We start from the raw sequence: 24,382 nt of genomic DNA, 5'->3' as shown, positions 1-24,382 counted from the left end.
CTGCTCATCAGGACAGGTGTAACCTGATGGCTGCATGACGTCCACCTCGGTACAACTTAATTTCTTTCTCTCTAAATAGTTTTTCCTCTCTCGCCCCCTTTTTGTTTCTCTCTTCCTCTCTCTTTTCTTTATTTTTCTTTAGGCCACATTCTAGTTTGAATGTAGTGATTCAAAGCAGTGTTTTCCAAGCCACTCTTTTTTGTTCCATTCTAAAATTGATTTTCTCCCATCTTTAGAAATTGGCAGGAAAAAAAGCAGCAAATAATTACGACACAGTCTAGGGTCAGAGTGTGGGGTCTCTGTGATTGAAAGTGGTCATAAATGGATGACCAATTTCTGTCTTATATGAATGACTGTGCTGAACTGCATCTATTCTCCTGGACAGAACGTCTAATGTAGGTCTGCTGCACAGTTCTTTAGGAGAATCAGGTACATAAAATTACCTATAGCTCCATCAACCGCGACCGGGCTACGTGCTAACATGCTAACATGCCGGACATGCAAATTCTGCCTGCCAATTTCTCATTGGCCTTTTCTCAAATCCAGAGGTATGCAAGGCTCTCAAGAAAGACCCCTTGTGTCACTACAATCGACACAACTTCGAGTGAGTGACAGAAGGGGAACTGTAAATGTCAGTGTGACACATTTCTAGTCAGTCTCAGGGGAAATGAGGAAGTCGAAACCAGCTGACACACTTTTGTGTTCTTTGTTTCCTGAAGAATTTCAGCGTAACAACAATCTCAAATGGTCAATTAAGTCTATTGCTCAATAAACATACTGTAAATGCTCTCTCAATGCAGGCAGCGTCATCGTTGGACTCAGGTCCTTCCCGGCTCTGGCTGCTCCTTTATCTCCCTCCAGCTCTCACTGTTAATACAAAACAGTTGTCAAAGATAATTTTCCCATAGGTGTCAATCATTACCGTACTACCTCTCCCGGCTTCACTCTCCACAGTCACTTTGTTTGATCATTTGTTATAAAATGCAATAAAAATGACAGTGTTTGAAAACATATACACTAAATAAACAGTTTGTAAAATATTCAATAATACACATAAATGGTGTGTGATGCTGTGAAGAGATAATAGTGTTAATGAGTGACAGATTGATATTTTTATAGTCTGTGGATTTACTGTAATATTTGTTTTGCACATACAGTGTCCCACTGTACATATGTTCCTCTGAAATCACAACATCTCATTTTCATAAACAAATGAACAGCAGGCTTTCTCTTCTGCCTCCTCTTTATGAAATTTCACCAAATTGATTATTATATTATGACTATAAAAATGTCTCTCTGTGGCTTGTGTGCTTGAAAGCATGGCAGACAACATCTGACTGTCTGTCAGTCAATCAATCATACTTTCTTATATCTATCTATCTATCTATCTATCTATCTATCTATCTATCTATCTATCTATCTATCTATCTATCTATCTATCTATCTATCTATCTGTCTATCTCTGTCTGTCTCTCTGTCTGTCTCTCTGTCTGTCTCTCTGTCTGTCCACCTATACATATACCTGCGTTTCTGTCCGTCCATCCATCCACCTCATATCTATCCATCTGTCCATCTGTTTATCCTTCTATCTATCAATCTAATGCAGTTGTCTTATTGTAAATGATCACAATCTCACACAGGCTATGAATGTTTTTCTCTCTCCAGTATAGAGAGCAGTCTGCTTGCTGTCGGAGAGTGTCGGTTAATTATCATATATGTGACTGCTCTCGCATGGCCCTGCTGCATGCATCGCTTGCTGTGAATACTGATTTGAAGTCTTACATCAGCTCAATGCTGTGTGAAAATGCAAATCATCTAGGTTATGGATGTAACCTCTGTTCCCTGATGGAGGGAACGAGACATTGTGTCGAAGAAGCGACACTAGAGGTCTCTCTTGAGAGCCTTTTGCATCTCTGATCTATGATAAAAGGCCAATGAGAAATTGGCAGAGAGAATTTGCATATCCCGCCCCCGGACATACGGGTATAAAGGGAGGGAAATGCGTCTGTTTCAATGTGTTTCCTTCATCTCGACCATGTTCAGACAAAGATGTCGTTCCTGAACCACAAAAGTGGCCATCGCCTGCCCGAGTGACCGCGCTGTGACCTTCGTGGCCCTGAGGGCGAGGTCGGTCGTTGAGCGCAGTTCCTGCAGCACGTCGGGATCAGGACTACCCAAGTGCAGATCTTTAAGAGCCTTGGCCTGGTGGACTTGCAGGAGGGCCATGGCATGCAGGGCGGAAGCGGCCTGTCCGGTGGCGCTGTAGGCTTTGGAGGTCAGTGAAGACGTCATCCTTCAGGCCTTGGAGGGGAGCACAGGGTGACCCCGCCAGGTGGCGGTGTTCTCGGGGCACAGGTGGATCGCATCCGCTCTGTTCACCTGGGGGACCGCCATGTACCCGTGGGCTGCTCCGCCGTCGAGGGTAGTGAGAGCGGATGAGCAAGAGGCACGGTGACTGGTGGAGAAGGGTGTTCTCCACGAACTCGTCAGCTCATCATGCGTTTCTGGGAAGAAAGGAACCGGGGGGCGCGGCTGTGACCCGAGGAACCAATCATCCAGCTGCGAAAGCTGTGGGGAGGACGGAGGGTTCCAGTCCAGCCCCACGTTAACGGCGGCCCGGGCAAGCATGTTGGACATCTGGCCGTCAGCCTCAGACTGGGTGTGCTGGCCCGAAGGTGGCAGCCCAGTGGAGTCATCCGCGTCAGACGGCGGACCACTCTCCAATGCAGCGGCGAGCTCATCCGGCTCGGAGGGCTCAAGAGGATAGGCAGGACTGTTGCCTCGAGCCCGGACGGAAGTCATCGAGCCTGTCTTGGGGCGGGTGGTTTGCGGGGACGTACCCAGCGAAACCGCGTCCGCTGCCATCCCCAAATCGCCTCCATCGCCAGCTGGGTCGTCCTCAATCCCTTGGCGACGCAGGGGGCAACTGGAATGGCATTCCTTCTCGCAGTGAGAACATGAGCCATCCACAAACGCTGCCTCGGTGTGATCGCTGCCCAGACACACGAGACAGCGCCTGTGGCCGTCAGGAGCGTCACTCAACCGCATCCAGGAACTACACAGGGGTGGAAGGGCATCTTTATAAAGACGCGTCCTGAAAAGGACGTTCAACGCCGCTGTGAATTGCTCTTTTAGAGAAAATACTCTTGTAATGAAAATTTCTGTTTTACTAGCACTGTTGAAGCGCCCAGGGGCAAAGCTGCACTGCCGTGCAGAGAAGGAGAAAGCCGCTGATATGCGCTGTAGATCCAACAGCATACGCTGGTCAGAGATGAGAGGAAAACCAATTGGGACTCACAGCTCACTGCTCACACAACCCGGTCGGCTCCGAAGAACATTTCTGAATGAAACAGACGCATTTCCTTCCCTTTATACCCGTATGTCCGGGGGCGGGACATGCAAATTCTGTCTGCCAATTTCTCATTGGCCTTTTCTCATAGATCAGAGATGCAAAAAGCTCTCAAGAGAGACCTCTAGTGTCGCTTCTTCGACACAATGTCGAAGTGAGTGACAGACGGGGAAATAGTGCTCACACTGGCTGTTACATAAGCACAGACCACCGAAAATAATCAGATCTTTCTGTTTCTCACCAATACCTCGCCTCTTTCTCGCTTACTCTCATTCAGAATACAGTGATTCTCTAGAAGCTGATAGTTGAAGCTGATAATTAAATGAAACTGTGTGACCTCTGAAGTTTGAGAAGTCTCAAGACAGATTGGGCAAGAGAGTGAGAGAGACAGAAAGTGAGAGGGAGGAAACACTGAGACGGAAAGTTTCTTGTTGAACTGAACAAGAATGGTGGTAATAAAATGAAGTTGAACAGAGCTGTAACCATGGAGATGGACAAAATGGAAAGATGATGTTTTGTTTTGAAGGATGGAGTGCTACTGCGTGAGAAAGGACAGGAGAGAACAAAAGGTATCTGTGTTTGAGAGAGAGAGAGAGAGAGAGAGAGAGAGAGAAGAAAGAAATCAAAGCAGGAAAACAGACAGAAAGACATTAAATGTCCTGCTCTGTTTCACTTTTTATGTCCATCTATATGTCTGTCTGTCACTCTTTTCTATCCATCCATCCATCCATCTGTCTCTCTATCTATCGGTTATAGAAAATTTAATCTTTTAGACCGCATTGGTTTTAATAATAAATTTTCTTCTGTCCCATGTATTGAAAAATCTTTATGATAAACAACAGAGGAAAATGTTTCACCTTTTATCAAGAAAATGATGCAAAGGGATATACATTTCCTTTTTTGATATTTTAGTGATCAGGTTTGTATTGATAAGATCAATATCTTTTAGAAGTAAATTATCAATGTCTGTCTGTCTGTCTGACTGTCTCGCTGTCTGTCATTCCATCTATCTATCCGTCCTTCCATCCATCCTGTTAAACAGATGTGTCTGTTTTATTTAATTTTATTGTGTCCCTTTCTTTTGTTGTCCTCTTTATGACCTTCTGTGATGAGGAGGAGGGCGTGGCAGTGCCAGGCGTACATCCTCAAGGCCTGGCCACGCCCTCCTCCTCATCACTCCTTTGTTTCTTTATTCAATTTATTTAATTTCAATAAATATTTCTACACTACAAATACTTAATTCTTTGGCAATTTTAAAAGCTAACAATCATCTCAAATAAGCTTTGTTGACTCTAACATCGAGGTTCTTAATCCACTTAAACATATGAGAGACAGACAGGAAGGCAGTGAGGGGTGAGTTAGAGCCTGTGGTGGTTTGAAGTGGCTAAGAGCGAGTATGTGGGGGGTTAACAGTAAAAGTAGGCCACAAGATAATGAATGCCTTGTTTCCATGGCCTTCATGAAATCTTGATGATATTAGTGATACAACCTTTCTGTCTCTTTCTCTACCTTTCGTTGATTCAGGATTAATAAAGCTTCATTTATTTTATCATTGAAAGAAATTCTTTGTCTTCTTGTAACTTTTGTGACTAGATGCGGTGCAACAAGTTTTCAGCAACAAAAATAAAACATGAACTGTATGCGGTGACTTGCCCATGCAAAAATCACCTCCACAATTCTAAGGTGTTAAGGTGTTGTCAGTTGTTGCTAGGGCATATATGATATTTTTTTTTTTATCTCACAAATGGCTTAGGTCCCTCCTTTAATTTAAGTCAATTAGATTTTTCTCCCATTGTATGGGTTTAATATTAACATATCAAAAGAATTTGGTTAATTTTAAAATCACTTTTAATATTATTTTATGTTGCTGTACAGCACAGGGGTATTAGGGAGCTCAAACGGAAATAAAGTTAAGACAATCTTAAATAGTCAGTTCACCCCAAATATGATTTACTAATTTACTCACACTCATGTTGTTTCAAACTTGAAGGCAGAATGTTAGTCTCAGTCACCATTCACTTTCATTGTATGGAATATAAAAGAAGACGTTATATGGGTCAGTCTCACATGACGCACTGGGTGACTCAACATTGGTAAACAGACTCTCTTGCCTTTTTCCATGGAAACGTCATCCCTGCCCTATTACATGTTTTCAATGGCTCCACATGCATCTGGTTCCTCCCGCCAACCGGAACATTTGCTCTGCGAATCAGACACCATCACGCTTATGTATTTGCTCTTTGTAAAACGGGTCAAAACTCAGACTTTCTCTGTTTTTCGCTTGCTTTTTTATTTAGATGGGTGTGACTTGTCATGACTTTCCTCATTTTTGTCTTCCCATCCTTAGTTTTTATAAAGCACATGCGTTGTTTTATTTGAAGGGGAAAGAGAGAAGAAATTTAGGCGCTGACGCATATCTGACATTCTACACCTTTTGAGAATAAACAGAAAAAGTTTTATGAAACATACTTTTTCTTTCAAGTGTGCTGCTGCACAAACATCTACTGTCTGCCTCAAGAAACCAGGCATAGGCCTACATTATTTTGACATCTTTGCTAGACTAGTTAGCCAATGTTAGCCCTGCTTGTAAAAGTAAATTAAAATGTTTTTCCTTTTTTTCCATCTCCTTTTGTAATTAATAGTTGTAAGCCTTTGCATTTTCATTATTGATTAGTCTTACATATATCATTTCAAACAGCATGCTAGAGAAGAGCTCATTGATTTCATGTTTTGTGCATGAATGCTAGCTCTAATTACTCTTGCTATATGTGTTTAGGCTATAATGTGGCTAATAAGTGCTATTATTATCAGCAGCTTTTATTTATTAATATAATGTAACAACCATATACTTTTGTTCTCTCTTCAGATGCACTTTTGTCCAGGTGGGAAAGCAGAATAAACAGCATTCAGGCAGTAAGGTACCAGCATGGGCAAGTCAGAGAGGATCTTTTGGAGGTGAGGGAAACTACTGCAGACCCTGTGGTGAAAGTTGAAGCCAAGTCTTTGGCTGAGGAGATTGGATCCTACCGCTTTTCTATTTGTACAGTCTATATGGTATGACATCCTCAACAAGATCCAGCATGTGAGTAAACCGATGCGGTTACCCTCCATGCAGCTAGATGTGGCTGTCGACTTGCTGAAGAAAACCAGAGATTCCCTCATCTGCGACAGAAACATTGGATTTTCTGATGCACAGAAAACTGCAAAGGAAATGTGCGAGGTGATGAACGTGGAGGCTGTAATCAAACAAAAGCGGTTGAAAACCACAAAAAGCACTTTGGTACTGAGGCTCCAGATGAGCCTATTGGTGATGCATTTAAAAAAAAATGGAAACCAAATGTATTTATATGGTAGCGGATACAGCTTTACAGATTTCAAAGCTTGGGAGAGGTGAATGACAAATTTGGAGTGCTCCTCAACTTCACCAACATGTCAAAAGAAGAGTTGCTAGAGCACTCTCTAGCAGGAAAATTGGTGGAAATTAGGCATAAGAACAGAAATAAATGATGGAGGGAGGGGCTAGGCAGAGAGTAATAAAGAAAAAGAAAGAGGAGGACAGGACAAGAAAGAGAATGGAAGGTGAGAAGAGAACATAAGGTGAGAGAGTGTGTTTTCACTGACACACTGACCTGGTAGCATGTTGCCTGGAGTCGCATCAGATAAGCAGGTTCAAGCCAGTGGAGATTAGAGGGTTTTTGAAATTGTAGAAAAGCAAGGGATTAGAGGAAGAGATGGAGAGGGAGCGGGAGGGAGCGGGATTATGGCACCATGCGAAAGCAGGATCAAACATAATCCTTGCAAAGGCTCAAACCTCCATTTTAGTTACCGGGAGATTGAATGTGAGGATTTACCCATCAGTTACTTCATCAATTCGTTACCACACATAACATCAAGTGTCTTAGTTTGTCCTCTCGTTCGATTTATCAATGGCTTTTTGCGATGTTTAAAGGGATAGTTCACCCAAAATTTAATTTCTGTCTGAATGTTAGCCTTTTCAGTTACTTTCATTGCATCTATTTTTGCAATACAATGAAACTGAATGGTGACTGAGACAAACATTTTACATTTACTGTATATTTATTCATTTAGCAGGCACTTTTGTCCAAAACAACTTACATAATGCCTAACATCTCCCTTTGTGTTCCATGGAGGAAATAAATTCATATAGAGTTGGAACAACATGAGAGTGAGTAAATGATGACATCATTTTCATTTTTGGGTGAACTATTTCTTTATTTTAATACTTTGTTTAACACATTTATAAAACTCACATGATTACATTATTATGCTAGATTTTTAAGAAAATATGAGAGGTGTTTGTAAGTGCAAATTCAATGACAAGAAGCTATAGTGTTGTGGGTGATTGCTAGCTAGTTGCTATGTGGTTGCTAAGATTTTCTCAGTGGTTGTTAACTTATTGCAATGTTGTTGCTTGGTGTTCTGAATGCTGTTGCTATGCGGTTGCTAGGGTGGTCTGGGTGGTTGCTAGGGTGTTCTGAATGGTGTTGCTATGCTGCTGCCAGGGTGATCTGGGTGGTTTCTTGGGTCATTGCTAGGTTGTTGCTAGGGTTTTCTGAAGGATATTGCTTTGTGGTTGCCAGGGTGGTCTGGGTAGTTGCTAGGGGCGTTGCAATGATGTTCTGAATGATGTTTGGTAAGTTGTTGCCAGGGTGATCTGGGTGCTTGCTAGGGTCATTGTTAGGTAGTTGCTAGGATGTTCTGAATAGTGTTGCAGTGTTAAAGTGTCAATTATATATATATATATATATATATATATATATATATATATATATATATAAATTATATATAATAATTGCTTTACTTCAGCGCTCAGGAAAGACAGAACAACGCAGAGACCTTCAAAGGGCAAACTATTGAAGTTCCACTCCGAACCGATAGGTTTTTGAGTGCCCTTTCTTTTACAAAGTGGTGACCAACCTCTGTGATCTCAAATGTGTGAGCGACGTCTTTTCGGCACGACATTCAGATCCATTCCACACAGGACATGAGGTTTGAGCTTCTACTTCTCTGTCTCCAGCTGCTGTGGTAAGTCCATTCCTTTTGCCTATTAGAAGTGTTGAAGGAAAGCACAACAAAAGACATGTCACTAGTTTATCAATCAGTAAAGAATACTATAGCAACCTATTTTTAAATGGGCAACTGTGCTAAACACTGTTATTATAATAGAACACATTAGAGGTTGTAAATGCTCGGGCATTCTAGATTTTTTGTCTTGTGTAAATTTGAAATAACTGTAATCAAGTTTCAAGCGAAATGTGTTACTATGTCAGATATGTTTGTCTCTGATATGGCACACTGTGCTATTTAAGATAGAGTTGCAATTAAACCATACTGAGTACAAAATTCCATGTGACTTCCAGTAATGTTACACAATTATCAAACTCTCAGTAGTTTTACACAATTAGCATTAACATTCAGTAACTTTAAAAAGACTGAAGAATTGAATTAGGCCTTTAAATTTCAAGAACACTCTTTGCGCCTTGCATCACCTCTGACTCTGCCCAGCAATCTCTTCTCTTATTCAAATAGATTTGCATGAGAATACATCTAGAGAGATCATAACTCAAGAAAATGAGAAAATTGCATTCAATTTCATATTGTAATCGCAAAAGCTATGCAGCTTGAGCAGAAATTTGTCCCATGTAAATATGTGCCTGTAGTCATTGGATGTTTACAGCAGCATAGCAAAGGATTTCAGCCTGACCCGTTGGTGTACACACAATGCACATGTTCATCAAAGGCATGTATTCTCAAAATAGCAGTGAGATGACAAATATCACATTCCAGAAAACCTTCAGAGACCAATAATAAAATTAGTTTAATTGATATATTTTAATATCATGTAATTGTATTATAATCACATTATCATATTTACTATATTATAATGGCCACAAACGGGAAAAGGTAATGTAGGGAATGCAGATGTACATTATATATTTATATTGTAATAACACTGCCAACCGAACAACCTTACAGGCCCTGAAAAATTATTGCGATTTAATTTGATTGGTCCTCCCTGCCAAGAGGGAGGTGCTACTATCTTCAAACTGCACTAAAATATCAGCAGCAATTCAGATCTCACCAAAGATGTTCAGTCTAATACCATTTGGTACACAATGTTTATTCTGTCTAGATATTTAAGGAAAGATGGCCCAGAGCTCGAGGAGTCTTTAGTCAGATTATCCCACACAATTGTGTGTAGTTTTAATATAGGAATCTGTAAGACAGATCTCCCATACTTTGCAATTGCATGTAGTTTTTCCATTGTCAGGTATAGCTCTTGATATTATCTTATTTTTAGTAATGCTTGTTTATTCTGATCATGTGTGAAATTGACTTTGATTTGAATTCCTGTAACAATGTTTTATATCCTACCTGACAAATAAATTGTTATTATTTGATTTATTCTGAATTTCTTTGGAATCATTGTGAGAATAGGGTAGAAACCACCCAGGACAACCAGGTAGGATTTGAATTTCATTAGACCAGGGTGTAGACTATACTGGAGCTATATTATAGGGTAAACCTCTCAGGACTACCAGGTACGACAACCACCTAGGAATAAAAGCCATATAAAGACTCTCAGTCACTGCTCACCGCCCATTTTAGCAAGTTGTATGTACATGACAAAATGGCAATATCGTCTGGTAATGAGACAAGCCAAACCAGAAGATATTAGTTAACCGTAAACTGCTGACTAAGAACAGAGCTTTAATATTTACATTTGCATTTACATTTATGCATTTGGCAGATGCTTTTATCCAAAGTGACTTACAGAGCCCTTATTACAGGGACAATCCCCCTGGAGCAACCTGGAGTTAAGTGCCTTGCTCAAGGACACAATGGTGGTGGCTGTGGGGCTCAAACCAGCGTCCTTCTGATTACCAGATTACCAGTTATGGTGCTTAGACCACTACACCACCACCACTAATATAAGAGAAAAACAACCAAGTACAACCACTTAGGACAACCGGGTAGCAGAAATAGAATTTAGAGCAATCAATAACTTAAAAATGTTATTTTAAAAGAATGATCAGAAGTAATTTGAGCTTTAATCTAAATTAGAGTTCAACTTAAAATTGGAGTCTGATTAATATAAAATTGGAGTCAGATAAAATTAATAACTGGATCAATTTGTAAAGTGTAAATGAATAATAATTACTTGACTTCAGTGCTTCACAGAACAACACAGAGACCTTCAAAGGGTCTATCTATTGCAATCTATTTAAGTTCCACTCAGAACCGATAGGTGTTTTTTGACCTCTTCTTTACAGGCACTTACTAGGTGGTTGCTAGGGTGTTCTGAATGGTGTTGCTATATGGTTTCCAGAGTGATCTGGGTGGTTGGTATGGCATTAGAATAAGGTTGCTAGAGGCCACCCAAGCTTCTATGATATATGGGTCTCCAGATATGGCATGGATCAGTCCTTCAGTGTAAGTTTGTGGGATATTTTTAAACGCACTTTGTATGCCATGAAAAGTCAAAAAGTCTGCTTAGAAAAGTAATGGCACACCTTTCCTCAGTAAGCTTTACAATTTGAAGTATTATTGATATGCGTTGCACAAACATTGAGTGTGGGCTACATGCCAAATTTTAATACTTAGGGTTAAGAGTTTGTTCAAATCCCTAACCTTCTAAGTATGAGCACTAGCAATAGTGATACTTGCTTAAGCAAGCACCACTCATTTTCTCTAATACATCAGGTTTAAAGAATAAGTCCAATTCATTGAATTGGACTTATTACTCCAACCTGAATTCATTTTGGAGTAATATTTGTTCCCAGATTCACATCTTTGTAAATGTGCTTATGAACATGTCTTTTGTTAGCTGCAGTTTACACTTTCAAAACATTTTCTTACTGTTTAAATCCATTTTGAATGAGTCATAATTGTGCATTTTTTTATTCTGCTACTGTTCCTACATATAAAAACCTGTCTATGCATTTGGATTCACTCAGAGCCTCTGCCCCCCACCCTTTCTGTAACTGTGTTACGTAGGTTTAGGGTCAGAATGTCATGGCTGTTGCTATTAGTTACCAAGCATGCATGAGAGAACACATTAAAGGTTGCACGTAGAAAATCAACAGAACTCAACGAGACAAAAGACATAATTAAATGCAATAATTGTGGACACATTTTAAATGCTGTTCATAATGTTATCATTCATCATGACCAAAACCCTTAGACTTGTACAAAGCTTTTTTATGTTATATGGTATGTAAAGAAAAGCTTCTTCTGTAGCTACCCTATGAAGTTTATTGCATTATAGAGAGACAGACACATAGGATGTGTGGACAAATGAAAGAGTTAGCAGGGAGGCGCAGCAGGCCAGTCTGCTGAACAAACAGAAATAAACATGTTATCAAATCCCAAACCCGAATTCATTAAATATTTTGGCTTTCAGCTTCCGGTTAGAACGAAGTACTCAAGTGCTTCATTTAACACATGACACTGAATCATGTCGACATGCATTTAACAGATATTCCCTTAAAATCATCTAATAAAATCGACTTAGCACCAATCAAATATGACAATAAATAATTTAGATTGCAAAACAACTTTGCATAAATATGATGGCATAAACAATAATAATAATAAAATGGTATCTAAAAGCGAGATGATGAGGAAAATGAGAGGAGCAGATCTCCAAGGACTCTAGATGGACAGGAGAAATGGAAAGCAATGAAACTGTCGGGAAGGGAAGATAAAGTTATGACAGCGACAAATTGTCATGGCCCCGTCTCTCTGTCAGTCTGGTTTTGGGTCTGATGGGGCCATGGCATTATCCGATCATGTCTGTCTTTGTGTGACCATACTCCATACATGACACACAACAGACAGTAGAGCGTGTGGCAGGGAATATAACAGAAGCCGCTTGCTCTTCTGTCTGTTGTATTTCATGTCTGGAGTATGGTGTCTGTGTCCTGACTTCCTGTGTAGTTCGGTTCCAGTCTGTGTCGGGACCCAGACATTCATACTCCTCGTCTGTGTGTTATTGAAGTGGGTGCTTCGTGCTTGTGTCATCTTGGCTGCATGCACTTGCGTCATGAGTGACTGGCAAAGTGTCTACTTGAATGTCGTATTAGATGTGAGATAACCAACTTAATGTACAAGATCATTGATGTACCTGTTGCTGTAAACGGATGTGGTATTGATCCCAAACGTTTAACAAACCTCAAGAAGCAAATGTCTGTTGTAAGAGGCATGTCAAATGAGTGGACAGATATGATGCGTATGTGTATTAATGCGGGCGATCCAATTAGTGCAACTATCAGAAAAATACTAGACCTGGTGACTGAATGTGGTAGCTGTATTAGGATTGCTGAAATAATGCGTATGTGTACATATGTGACTGCTATATGTGTAATCACGTTGTCAAGAAATGACCAGACTGATGTTTGTGAAATTACTGAAACACTAGTTAATTACATTCTTGATAAAAACATTGTCATGTGTATAAAATGTCTACAGTACCTCGATGCTGTATGATGCCAATGTTCTCTTTTACTGAAATAAAAACCCAAAACACTTCAACCATCTGAGTTATTCTTTGTGGAGACTGAAGTGACAATATGTCCAAAGAAATTAAAATATTTATTACATACCTTCTAACCCGGGTTCTTTAGGAGGTCAAAAACATTTAAAAGATGCTGTTTTAAAAGAAACAGATGTTCGTTTAACCGATATACAAGTTCCGGACTGGCTCGCCAGCGAGGATGCTTACACACAACACAGAACTGCTCCTCTAAAATACAAAAGGAATAGTTTTTTTGTCAATGGTATTGATAAGCTGTTCCATATGCACATAGAACACGTGTGTTAAAATACGTAGCGTAGGTGGTGCAGAGGTGACTAACGCTTTTGAATCTATACAGAAAGAGGGCCATGTGCCACACAAATTACAGACAGACAAAGGAAAGGAGTTTTTTAACAAGCATTTTCAAACCATGACAAAAAAGTACATCACACATTTTGCACCATATTACCAGAATCAGGACGGCAATGGACTCCCTGGCTATGCAGGGGGTGGGGTTATGTATGGAGCTGGTTTGGGGGGTGTTTAGAGGACTCTTTGGAATGGATATGCCATTGCTAAAATGAGGATTTAGCATAGCCAAGCCACATCTTAAATCAGCTGGAAAAAACAAACTGAGTGACATTGTTAGCAAAACATTATCATAGTCTTTTAATAACAACAGTACTCAAGACGGATCTGGGCTAATGGTGATGGCTCAAAAGCATCTAGGCCACCAGGGGTGCGGAGAAGTGGCCAAACGCAGAAGAAAACAAAGCATACATCTATTAAAGTGTCAGTTGTAAAACACAAGCGCAAGGAGACAACAAAACGTGCTACATCAAAAAGACCAAAGAGCACTGTTAAAACAATATTTTAGATCATGGCTTTACTACACAACATGTCAGAAGAGTTTTTAAAAACCAAACTGGTTCACAGTGCCACTGATTCAAACCGCTATTGAAAAAATACTTATACACCATTATCAGCGATATCGGGCACATCACTTTTGGAGTTTTATATCGCGGGGACTAGCGAGGATTATGTAGACCTAAACAACACATTGGTGTTTTTGCATCTCAAAATCACTAATGCTGACGCACAGATATTGCAGACGGAACCCCCATGGGTACAATATTTTCACAAGTTTTCACAAGTGGATGTGTCGCTTGGAGACTGTCTTATTTCACAAATTTCTAGCACACATCCTTATCGTTGCATAACAGAATGTCTTACCAATTATGGTAAAGGTGCCCTTGAAATGCTTTTCTCTACAGGGCTCTTTTACAAAGACACGGCTGGACATATGGATGTGGCAAACCCCACTTGGGGTAATTGCAGTCTGACAAAGAGAGTGGCCTTTACCAACGCCAGTAATGTGGTTGAGCTACTCACACCTGTTCACAGTGATATTTTCTTTCAAGAAAAACTGATGCTTAATGTGGTGGACATTCAATTTTGCATGACGAGAGGTAATGATGAATTCTGCTTGATGAGGAGCGACGCTGTAGCCTATAAAGTAAACATCCTGTCAACCTCGCTATTTGTGAAAAAAGTGTCCGTATCACCAGCCGTGAGATTGGGGCATGCACAAACACTGCACTCAACAACTGCCAAGTACCCCATCAACAGAGTGTGCCAAAAAATCTTCTCAATTCCTGCAGGCTCACGTGTCTGCAATCAAGAAAACTTATTTTTAGGAACTCTCCCAATATCTGTGGTTCTATGGTTGATAATGATGTGTTAACAGGAGCATATAATAAAAAACAATTTGCATTTGAAAACTATGACCTAGAATTTTTGGCCGTTTATCTGGACAGACAACAGCTCCCAGCAAAGCCTCTGCAGCCTGAATATGAAAGTGGTCCTGCAGTGCGGGAATTTTACCAGTAACGTTGGCTTCTGGAAATCATCTTAAAAATCAGGCTCTAGCTATTGATAGGGAGGACTTTCTGCACAGTTATACCCTCTACGAATTCAATCTCACGCCAGATGAGGAATGCACTGGAAATATTAGACTAGAAGCTAATTTTAGACAACCGCTACCACGAACGATCAACTTAATTGTTTATGCCATATTCGACAGCATCATCAAAGTGTCAAATCACCGACAAATCCTGGTTGATTACTATTAATGTGTAAATATGGACAGCTTACAACTATCATGGATAAGATCTCATGCAACATCCATTGTCTCTGTGTGCTTCGGTGCTATCTATCAAAAGACCCTTTAATAAAATTACCATTAATGGTTATAATCAACACACATCCTTCAGGACTCCCAGGTGAACACTTTGAACCAGATTACCCCCATTCTCCTCCGATTATCAAAAACTTTCTTAACCGCAATTCTAGTGTGGTACAGCATTCATCAGTGCAAGTCCAAGATTTTTTTTATCAGAGACTTGTGGTCACCATTGTGTGTTCTTTCTCTACCACATGGCAAAGGAGTATGATTATGCATTTGTGTTGAAGCTGTATACCATTGGTTTTATTACAAATGACAAAAAGGTGTCAGCTTTTGTGAAAAAATAAATAAAACTAAAACAATCACATTTTAATGACAATGTTTTCAGGTGTGTTCATACAACCATACAGCATTCTTCAAAATGACATCCACAACATCATCTAAAACATCCTGGACACTTACACCGGCCATCACGGGTCTTCTTTTTCAACATGGTCTGGCTGTGAAATGGTTCATGTTAATGTGTTGGTTTCCCTGTTCCCTTGTCTAGCAAGTGTTAAAAATCGCTGTAACGTATTTGTGTACAGTTTTGCCTTTTCATAAATATCCAAATTAGATCTGTGCAAAATATTTCTTATAGTCATGTCCAAATCATTCTCCACAACCTGTTGAATAGACTCACGGTGGGGTACTAGTTCTTTAGTTTATCCAATTGATGCTGTGGAATTAAAAGCATCTTCTCTCCATTCTCCATCCCCAAAGTTATCTGGAAATAAAAGGGATTGCGACACTTAAGAGGGGAAGAAGAAATCCACCTTTTGGTTTAACAGACGTGTCTTTCTTTAAACCCCAATCTTCTTATGTGCAACAAATTTGATCTTGCTTTTCCTCCTTCTCAGCTTCTGGTATTGTTGTGATATGAGTTGTATATTGCCGTAGAGAACATTAAGAGATACTTCACACAATGTCACAATGAGCTTGTCTGTGGCAGACTGTAAAATAAAGTGTCTCTGTTTGGGTGTTGCTTTTAATTATATTTTTTATATATATTTATATATTATAAATATAAGTCTAGCTGACATTTTCACCATCCAACAGTTTTTTCATGACCTTTTTTTCTGGAGGTATTCTACAGGATGTGGTGAAAGTAAATCTGTTCTGAGCTGATAGTGTTTTTGTTTTATAATTAATCATCAGGTAACCGAAAGGTTTGTTGGTTGCATCTTGATAACATTCCATAAAAATGTTGTATTCCTGAGATATATTTGCCGTCCCAGTACATTGACCTGATTGGTATCTCTGGGGTTTATAAACAACATCAGATAATTTGTGTTTAAGCTGATGGTCCTGCTGGATTTACCCTAGCAAAATAAATTCTGAACAGTATAAATGGGAATGAGGTTTTGCCCCAAGTGAAGGAGTTCAAGTACCTCGGGGTCTTGTTCACGAGTGAGGGGACAATGGAGCGGGAGGTTGGCCGGAGAATCAGGGCAGCGGGGGCGGTATTGCACTCGCTCTATCGCACCGTTGTCACGAAAAGAGAGCTGAGCCGAAAGGCAAAGCTCTCAATCTACCGGTCAATTTTTGTCCCTACCCTCACCTATGGTCATGAAGGTTGGGTCATGACCGAAAGAACTAGGTCGCGAGTACAAGCGGCTGAAATGGGCTTCCTCAGAAGGGTGGCGGGCTTCTCCCTTAGAGATAGGGTGAGGAGCTCAGTCATCCGTGAGGAGCTCGGAGTAGAGCCGCTGCTCCTTTGCGTTGAAAGGAGTCAGTTGAGGTGGTTTGGGCATCTGGTAAGGATGCCCCCTGGCCGCCTCCCTAGGGAGGTGTTTCAGGCACGTCCAGCTGGGAGGAGGCCTCGGGGAAGACCCAGGACTAGGTGGAGAGATTACATCTCCACACTGGCCTGGGAACGCCTCGGGGTCCCCCAGTCAGAGTTGGTTAATGTGGCTCGGGATAGGGAAGTTTGGGGCCCCCTGCTGGAGCAGCTGCCCCCGCGACCCGACTTCGGATAAGCGGTTGAAGATGGATGGATGGATGGATGGATAAATAGCACTAAGATTTCTGTGGTAAACATACTGCATGAACACCTTCTCCACGTCATTGCTCCCACTGGCCTCTCTCATCAGGTCATCAAGGATCAGCAAATTCGTTTTTTATTTATGGGGAATAAATCATCATCATCATTCAGAGTCTGTGGTAGTCCTTCAACAAATTAAATTGTGTAAATTTTCAACAATTCGTCATACAATGGTTGCCAACAATCATAAACACAATATTTAAATTTTTTTAAGAAATCAACCACACAGCATTTTGAATTTATTTTTTTACAAAATATGACTTTCTCGAGTTTGATTACACTTATTACACATGAAAATGGATGCTGTAATCTGTAATCAATACCATCTGTGTCTCGCACCCCATATACTAAAAGATTGTCAGAATCCATCTGGGATCGTGGTGAAATCATGCAGCAGCAACACATGTTTGTTGTACACAAACACCTTCAACTTTTTAATGACTGACGTTGTGTGGCGTGAAGTGCTTTTTATTTCTCACAATAGTTTCGGTGTATGCCAGTATATGCAACTATTATCTTCCTCCATGACATAGTGATCAACATGTCCAATCAGAGAGTCTAGCGGATTGACTTTTGAGTTTACAGCATTGAGAGTAATACCCTTGGCTTTCATGCAGGCCATACCCTTAGCAGTGCGGTAGGCATATGCTTTCGGGCCCCCTGAACAAAATTCTACAATGTGATCCCCATACCCAACCTCATCAGTCAGATTACAGCGGTAAGGCCCCAATGGAGGCTCCCAGATGCCATCTCTAGAAATAAAGATGACGCTGTCTGTGTCACTGTACAACAGCCTATCCCCCAACTTATCCATTAGCTCATACACCTCTAGATGCGCATGTGCAGTTGTAAACGCACCAAGACATTAATGTCACGGGTCTGACCGCCTTTTACTATTTGCATAACACCACTGAATTAGTGCAACAGTGTCTGACACAAATGAGAAGTGTTTAATGTCATAACATCACCAAATATGTGTTGAGTAAACTGTTCAGGGTCTGATAGTAGTTCCGTACACAGCAAATTTGCGCTCATAGAGAATAACAAATAACTGTCACCAACGTGACTTCAGCAGAAGTTTATTAATAGACTGGCGTGCAGGGTTAAAATATATCTTGTCAAGATTCAGCTTAATCCCTTCTTTCCCAAAGTAATCGTCAATGTAAGATTCTTTGCCTGCGCGGGGAATCCACTGGCCTCTTGTTTGTACTGTAAAAATTTTATAACATAATCACAAAACAAGGTTTCTGATCATTGAGGGCCATCATACCTCGTCCACCTGCGTTACATCATAACCCTTCTCCAGCAGTCTAAAATAGCCCTTTCCTCATCAGTGTGTCTACACGGGATGGTCTGATTCTGCTGATCCGCACATGTACGGCAGAGCCACCAGTCCTATAGGGAAGGACGGGTGAAGCAGTTTTCATGGGGCAGTACTGTGGCTTTGACAAATCCACAATAATTTGTTCACCATTGTCAGCTTTATGAAACAGCTTGTACGTGTTAGTACGACCATCAAATAGAGCGTTACATGGTTTCAATCTTCCAGGATGTGTGTATGTGTCCATAAATGCCCTCATATCAACATCAGTCTGTTTAGCAGTATTCAAAGCACACTCCCACATCACTTTTACCTCCAACCTATATGCACGCTCCAAAATTTCAACCTTGTCATCAAACTGTCTTCTGAGTGTGCCGTAGGGCAGTTTTGTTAACGGGTGTAAATGATTAGGATTATAATGACATTCATGCCCATGAAACATACAGCCACTGAATTCAACAGCCTTTTTTACACCATCCATTACATAATCACCATCTCGCCGTGGTTTAACGCATGCTGAAAATGCCTCTCAATGGCGTTAAAACGTCCCTCAATGGTCTTGAAACCGTCCTGTATCAATCCAATTATGTGTTGATTGTCTATAACGGATGAGCCTCAGGGTCGGAATCTGCCAAAGACACCACGCTGGAAAATGACACTATTATTATAGCGTAGGCTGCTAAGTCTGTGGCAGATCACGTTGAATTGATTATCCCATTGTGTTTCTTTAGGTACCTGTGAAAATGCACAGGCATCCCACAATTCTATCAGTCCATCACCCCAGTTCTGAACATCATTTATATTGGGTACCGCATGGTCATCCACAACCAACTCTGTGAAAAAAGAGTTTGCAAGGATGTATGATTTACGAAAAAGTTCAAATAAAGTTTTTAACATATTTATTCATGTAGGCTTTGAGAAGTCGTACATATTGTTATACGATTTAAGACTTCAAGCCAACATCGATGTTTGTTCACATCTAGTTAACTTCACACACACACACACACACACACACACACACACACACACACACACACACACACACACACACACACACACACATACCAGCTGATGCTCCGACCAAATGTCTTGACCATTTCCATTTTTGTGTCTGTGGTATGAAATCAAGATCTCTCACATTCCCATCAACCGGAGCATGGAATTGAATTTCCTCAACAATGTCGGAAAAGTTTACATCATCCACAGTACCTGAAGCATTAGAAATCCAGTTTAAGCATTCCATCAGAGCTGTGACTCATTTAAATAAATGTTCTTAATAATAATAATACTTGATAATATAACACACTTACTGTCAAGATAGACAGCCATCTTCTCTTGAAGTACAATTACGTTTCAAAATAACAAAACTTGGCTGTCCCAGTGTCTGTGTCCTTGGTTATGAAGGCTGCTCCTTAGTCACTGCCTGAGCTCCCGGCCACAGAGGCCACTCTCCAGTCACTGCCAGTGTCCATGACCACAGAGGTCGTTCCCCTGTCCCTTCCTGTTCTTGCAGCCACAAAGGCTGTCCCCCACCAAGGCCATGGATGTCGTTCCCCTCTCACTGCCTGAGCTCACAGCCACTGAGACTGTTCCCCTGTCACTGTCTTCCACAGCTTTGCTCCCTGAGCCTTCCAAAACATTGTTCCCTGAGCTTTCCATGGCTTTGCTCCCTGAGCCTTCCATTGCTTTGCCCCTGAGACATCCATGGCTCTGCCCTCTGAGCCGCTGCCTCCTGAACACTGTCCAGCGGCCGCCGCACAGGACTTTGCCCACTCTGCCCCTCTGCCCAGGCCTCCTGACCCTGTCCTGTGGTCGCCTCCCAGACCTCCTGACCCCATCCCTGCCCTGTGTCCATCTCCCAGGCCTCCTGATCACGTCCCTGCCCTGTGGCCAGCCTCCCACGCCTCCTGTCCCTGCCCTGTGGTCACACCCCAGGCCTCCAGACCTCGTCTCCATCCTGAGGCATTCCCCGAGTCCACCAGACCCTGCCCCTTTCCTCAAGTGCCTTCCCTGGTTTCCCTCCCTTTCTGTTCTGCCTTCTGTTCTCTGTTAGTGCTCATTTTGTCTGGCTTGTGTTTTGTTTGATGTTCCCATGTTGGGACGCCAAGTGGCCAAGTGAAGGGTGTACTGTCACGTCTCTCTGTCAGTCTGGATTTTGGTCTGATGGGGCTGTGGCATTATCAGCCCATGTCTGTCTTTGTGTGAGCACACGGCTCCTGTTACATCCCCTGCCGTGCACTCTTCTGTCTGTTGTGTTTGATGTCTGAAGTATGTTGTCTGGGTCCTGACTTCCTGTTTAGTTTGGTTCTGGTCTGTGTCGTTCCTGTTCGGTCCAGTTGGTCCTGGCTCCCCGTTACCCTCTGCCCCAGTCCTGGATTCATGTTTTTCCCCTACAGGGTTTTTTATGTTGTTTTTAAATAAACTGTTTTTAATTTTTTGAGCTCTGCATTTGGGTCCTACCTCATACAAACCGTGACACAAATGGGAGTGGAGAGAGGGAGGATGTGGAAGGAGGAGGACAAATAGGGAGCCACGGAGAGCGCAGCATGCTCTTTGCTCTCTGGCTGTTCCACTAACCTACTTACTGTAATCTTCTCAGTGTTTCATAAGAGACCCTGCCAGATCATTGCATCACCAAGCTTTTCCACACACAGCTGATGCTCGTCTCGTCACCGCTGCTATTTTGGAGTTTGAAAGACGCTCAAATCATATGCACATGGAGACACATGTGGATTTGTGCTCTTTCATTTTCATCTAACATATTGGCTCATAATTTGATGCTCAGAACCTTGGCTTGTGTTGCTGGAGGGCCGAACAGACAGATGTTAGTTTTATTAGTTTTTTTTTTTTCAATCACTTAAAAAAATATATATATATTTTTAAAGGGCCAAAATCAATAAATGAATACAAATGGGCCAAGGATTATTTTTATTGATTAAATCAAGGATTATTGGGCCCCCTCAAAATTTAACGAATAATGAATAACTACTCTATTTAAACCTACAGTAGGCCTCCAAGGATTACATAACCATCTGCCATAACTATTAAATGATTATTTTTAATGCCTAGTGATTTTCCTCTGTACAGTTTGATTACAAAGAGTCTTTTTGCACAACCAGCCTCAAATGTCTCTTCAATGGGTGTGATTGAGCATGCACTTACACAGGAACAAATCGCCATTGATTACAGCTTTGGACACTTCCAACATATATAAGTGACATTCATAATGTTTACAGTGTATTGTACACTAATAGTGATTCAGCAAGCTCATTTGTATTGCTTATATAAATCAGCGGTGTTAGAAAGCTGTTGGATATCGTTTAAAAGTTTAAGTAAACAACATTGTGTGCAATTTTAATTCATATTTTAAAATCACTTCAACCACTATTTTAAATTGAGTTGTTCAATTGTAATGTAACTTCATTAAATTAAATTGCATTAAGAATGTCACAACAAGATATTTGGATATGTCAATAGCATGCAGAGCAGTGGATTATGCCTAATATAAAATTAAAAGGATTTTACAACATGTAACTGTAATTTGTTGCAATAAAATTATATATACAGTTTAAGTCAGGAGTGGTGGTGTAGTGGTCTAAAGCACATAACTGGTAAAATGGTAATCAGATGGTCACTGGTTCAATCCCAACAGCCTCCACCATGGTGTCCTTGAGCAAGGCACTTAACTCCAGGTTGCTCCAGGGGGATTGTCCCTGTAATAAGGGCTCTATAAGTCACTTTGGATAAAAGCGTCTGCCAAATGCATAAATGTAATATTAGCAAACTATAGTTTTGGCAAGAAGTTTAAGACTCTGCATGACACAAGTAATTTTTCCAACAATTGTTTACACACAGATTGTTTTACTTTTAATTGACTATGTCACAATTCCAGTGGGACAGAAGTTTACATACACAAAGTTAACTGTGACTTTAAGCAGCTTGGATATTCCAGAAAGTGATGTTAAGCCTTTAGGCAATTAGCCAATTAGCTTCTGATAGGCTAATTGGCTAATTGAAGTCAATTTAAGGTATACCTGTGGATGTATTTTAAGGCCTACCTTCAAACTCTGTATGTCTTTTCTTTACATCATGGACAGGGCTGGACTGGTAATCTGGCATACTGGGCATTTTCCCAGTGGACCGACGCACTTTGGGGCCGATCAGGGGCAGACTGGCCATTGGAAAAACCGAGAGGGCCGGTGGGTTGTGCGTGAAATGGCCTAATGGGCCACAATAAGCTAAAATGTGCCGCCGCGTTATGCAGAACGGACCACAAAACGGTGCCGTGATATGCAGAAAAGGACAGCAAACCCCCACCCCGTGCCCACTCAACAACTTTTGGGCCAGTTGCTATGTAAAATCCCTGGCCGATTTCTCTTCCCATTCCAGCCCTGATCATGGAAAAATTAAAAATTAAAATCAGCCAAGACCTCCACAAGTCTGGTTCATCCTTGGGAGCAATTTCCAAATGCCTGAAAGTTCCACGTTCATCTGTACAAGCAATAGTTTGCAACTAAAAACACCATGGGACCATGCACTCATCATACCGCTCAGGAAGGAGATGCATTCTGTCTCCTAGAGATGAACGTAGCTTGGTGCGAAAAGAGCAAATCAATCCCAGAACAACAGCAAAGGACCTTGTGAAGATGCTGGAGGAAACAGGTTGCTCAGCAAGGAAGAAGCCAATGCGTCAAAACCACCATAAAAAGCAAGACTACAGTTTGCAAATGCTCATGGGGACAAAGATCTTACTTTCTGGAGAAATGTCCTCTGGTCTGATGAAACAAAATTGAACTTTTTGTCCATAATGACAAATATTGTTTGAAGGAAAAAGGGTGAGGCATGTTAGCCGAAGAACACCATCCCAACCTTGAAGCATGTGGGTGGTAGCATCATGTTGTCGGGGTGCTTTGCTGCAAGAGGGACTGATGCAATTCACAAAATAGATGGTATCATGAGGAAGGAAAATTATGTGGATATATTGAAGCAACATCTCAAGACATCAGCCATGAAGTTAAAGTTTGGTCACAAATGAGTCTTCTAAATGGACAATGACACCAAGCATACCTCCAAAGTTGTAGCAAAATGGCTTAAGAACAACTAAGTCAAGGTATTTGAATGGCCATCACAAAGCCCTGACCTCAATCTGATAGAAAATTTGTGGGCAGAACTGAAAAAGCTTGTGCAAGCAAGGAGGACTACAAACATGACTCGGTTACACCAGTTCTGTCAGGAGGAATGGACCATAATTCCAGCAACTTATTGTGAGAAGCTTGTGGAAGGCTACCCAAAATGTTTGACCCAAGTTAAACAATTTAAAGGAAATGCTACCAAATACTAACAAAGTGTAGGTAAACTTCTGACTTCAACTGTAGTTTTAGAGCTCATTAGTCATGCTTCTTTTAAAGGAATGTCCCAAGTTCATTACAAGTTAAGCTCAATTGAAAGCATTTGTGGCGTGATGTTAATTACCACAAAAATTAATTCAACTCATTCCTCCTTTTCTTTAAAAAAGCACAAATCGGGGTTACAGTGAGGCACTGACAATGGAAGTGAATGGGGCCAATTTTCCAGGGTTTAAACACAGAAGTGTGAAGCTTATAATTTTGTAAAAGCACATGCATTAATTCTTCTGTTAAAACTTGTATTTGAGCTGTAAAATTGTTTAAATTGAAATTTGTACAGTCCTTTGAGGGTTTGTTGACATTACATCATCATGAGAACAAAGCTGTCAAATTGGCTTTAACTTTACACAGAAAAGGTTTGTAAGGGATTTTATCATAATAAAATCATGTTTACATGCATATCCGTTATGTCTTGTGGCTATACCTTTGGAAAAAGTGAACATTTTAACGTTCAAAATTGGGCTCCATTCACTTCCTTTGTAAGCAATTAAAAGTGAAACA

This window comes from Xyrauchen texanus, chromosome 6, assembly GCF_025860055.1.
Source record: "Xyrauchen texanus isolate HMW12.3.18 chromosome 6, RBS_HiC_50CHRs, whole genome shotgun sequence".
In the NCBI taxonomy this organism is placed as follows: domain Eukaryota; kingdom Metazoa; phylum Chordata; class Actinopteri; order Cypriniformes; family Catostomidae; genus Xyrauchen; species Xyrauchen texanus.
Note: the sequence above shows the minus strand (reverse complement) of the source record.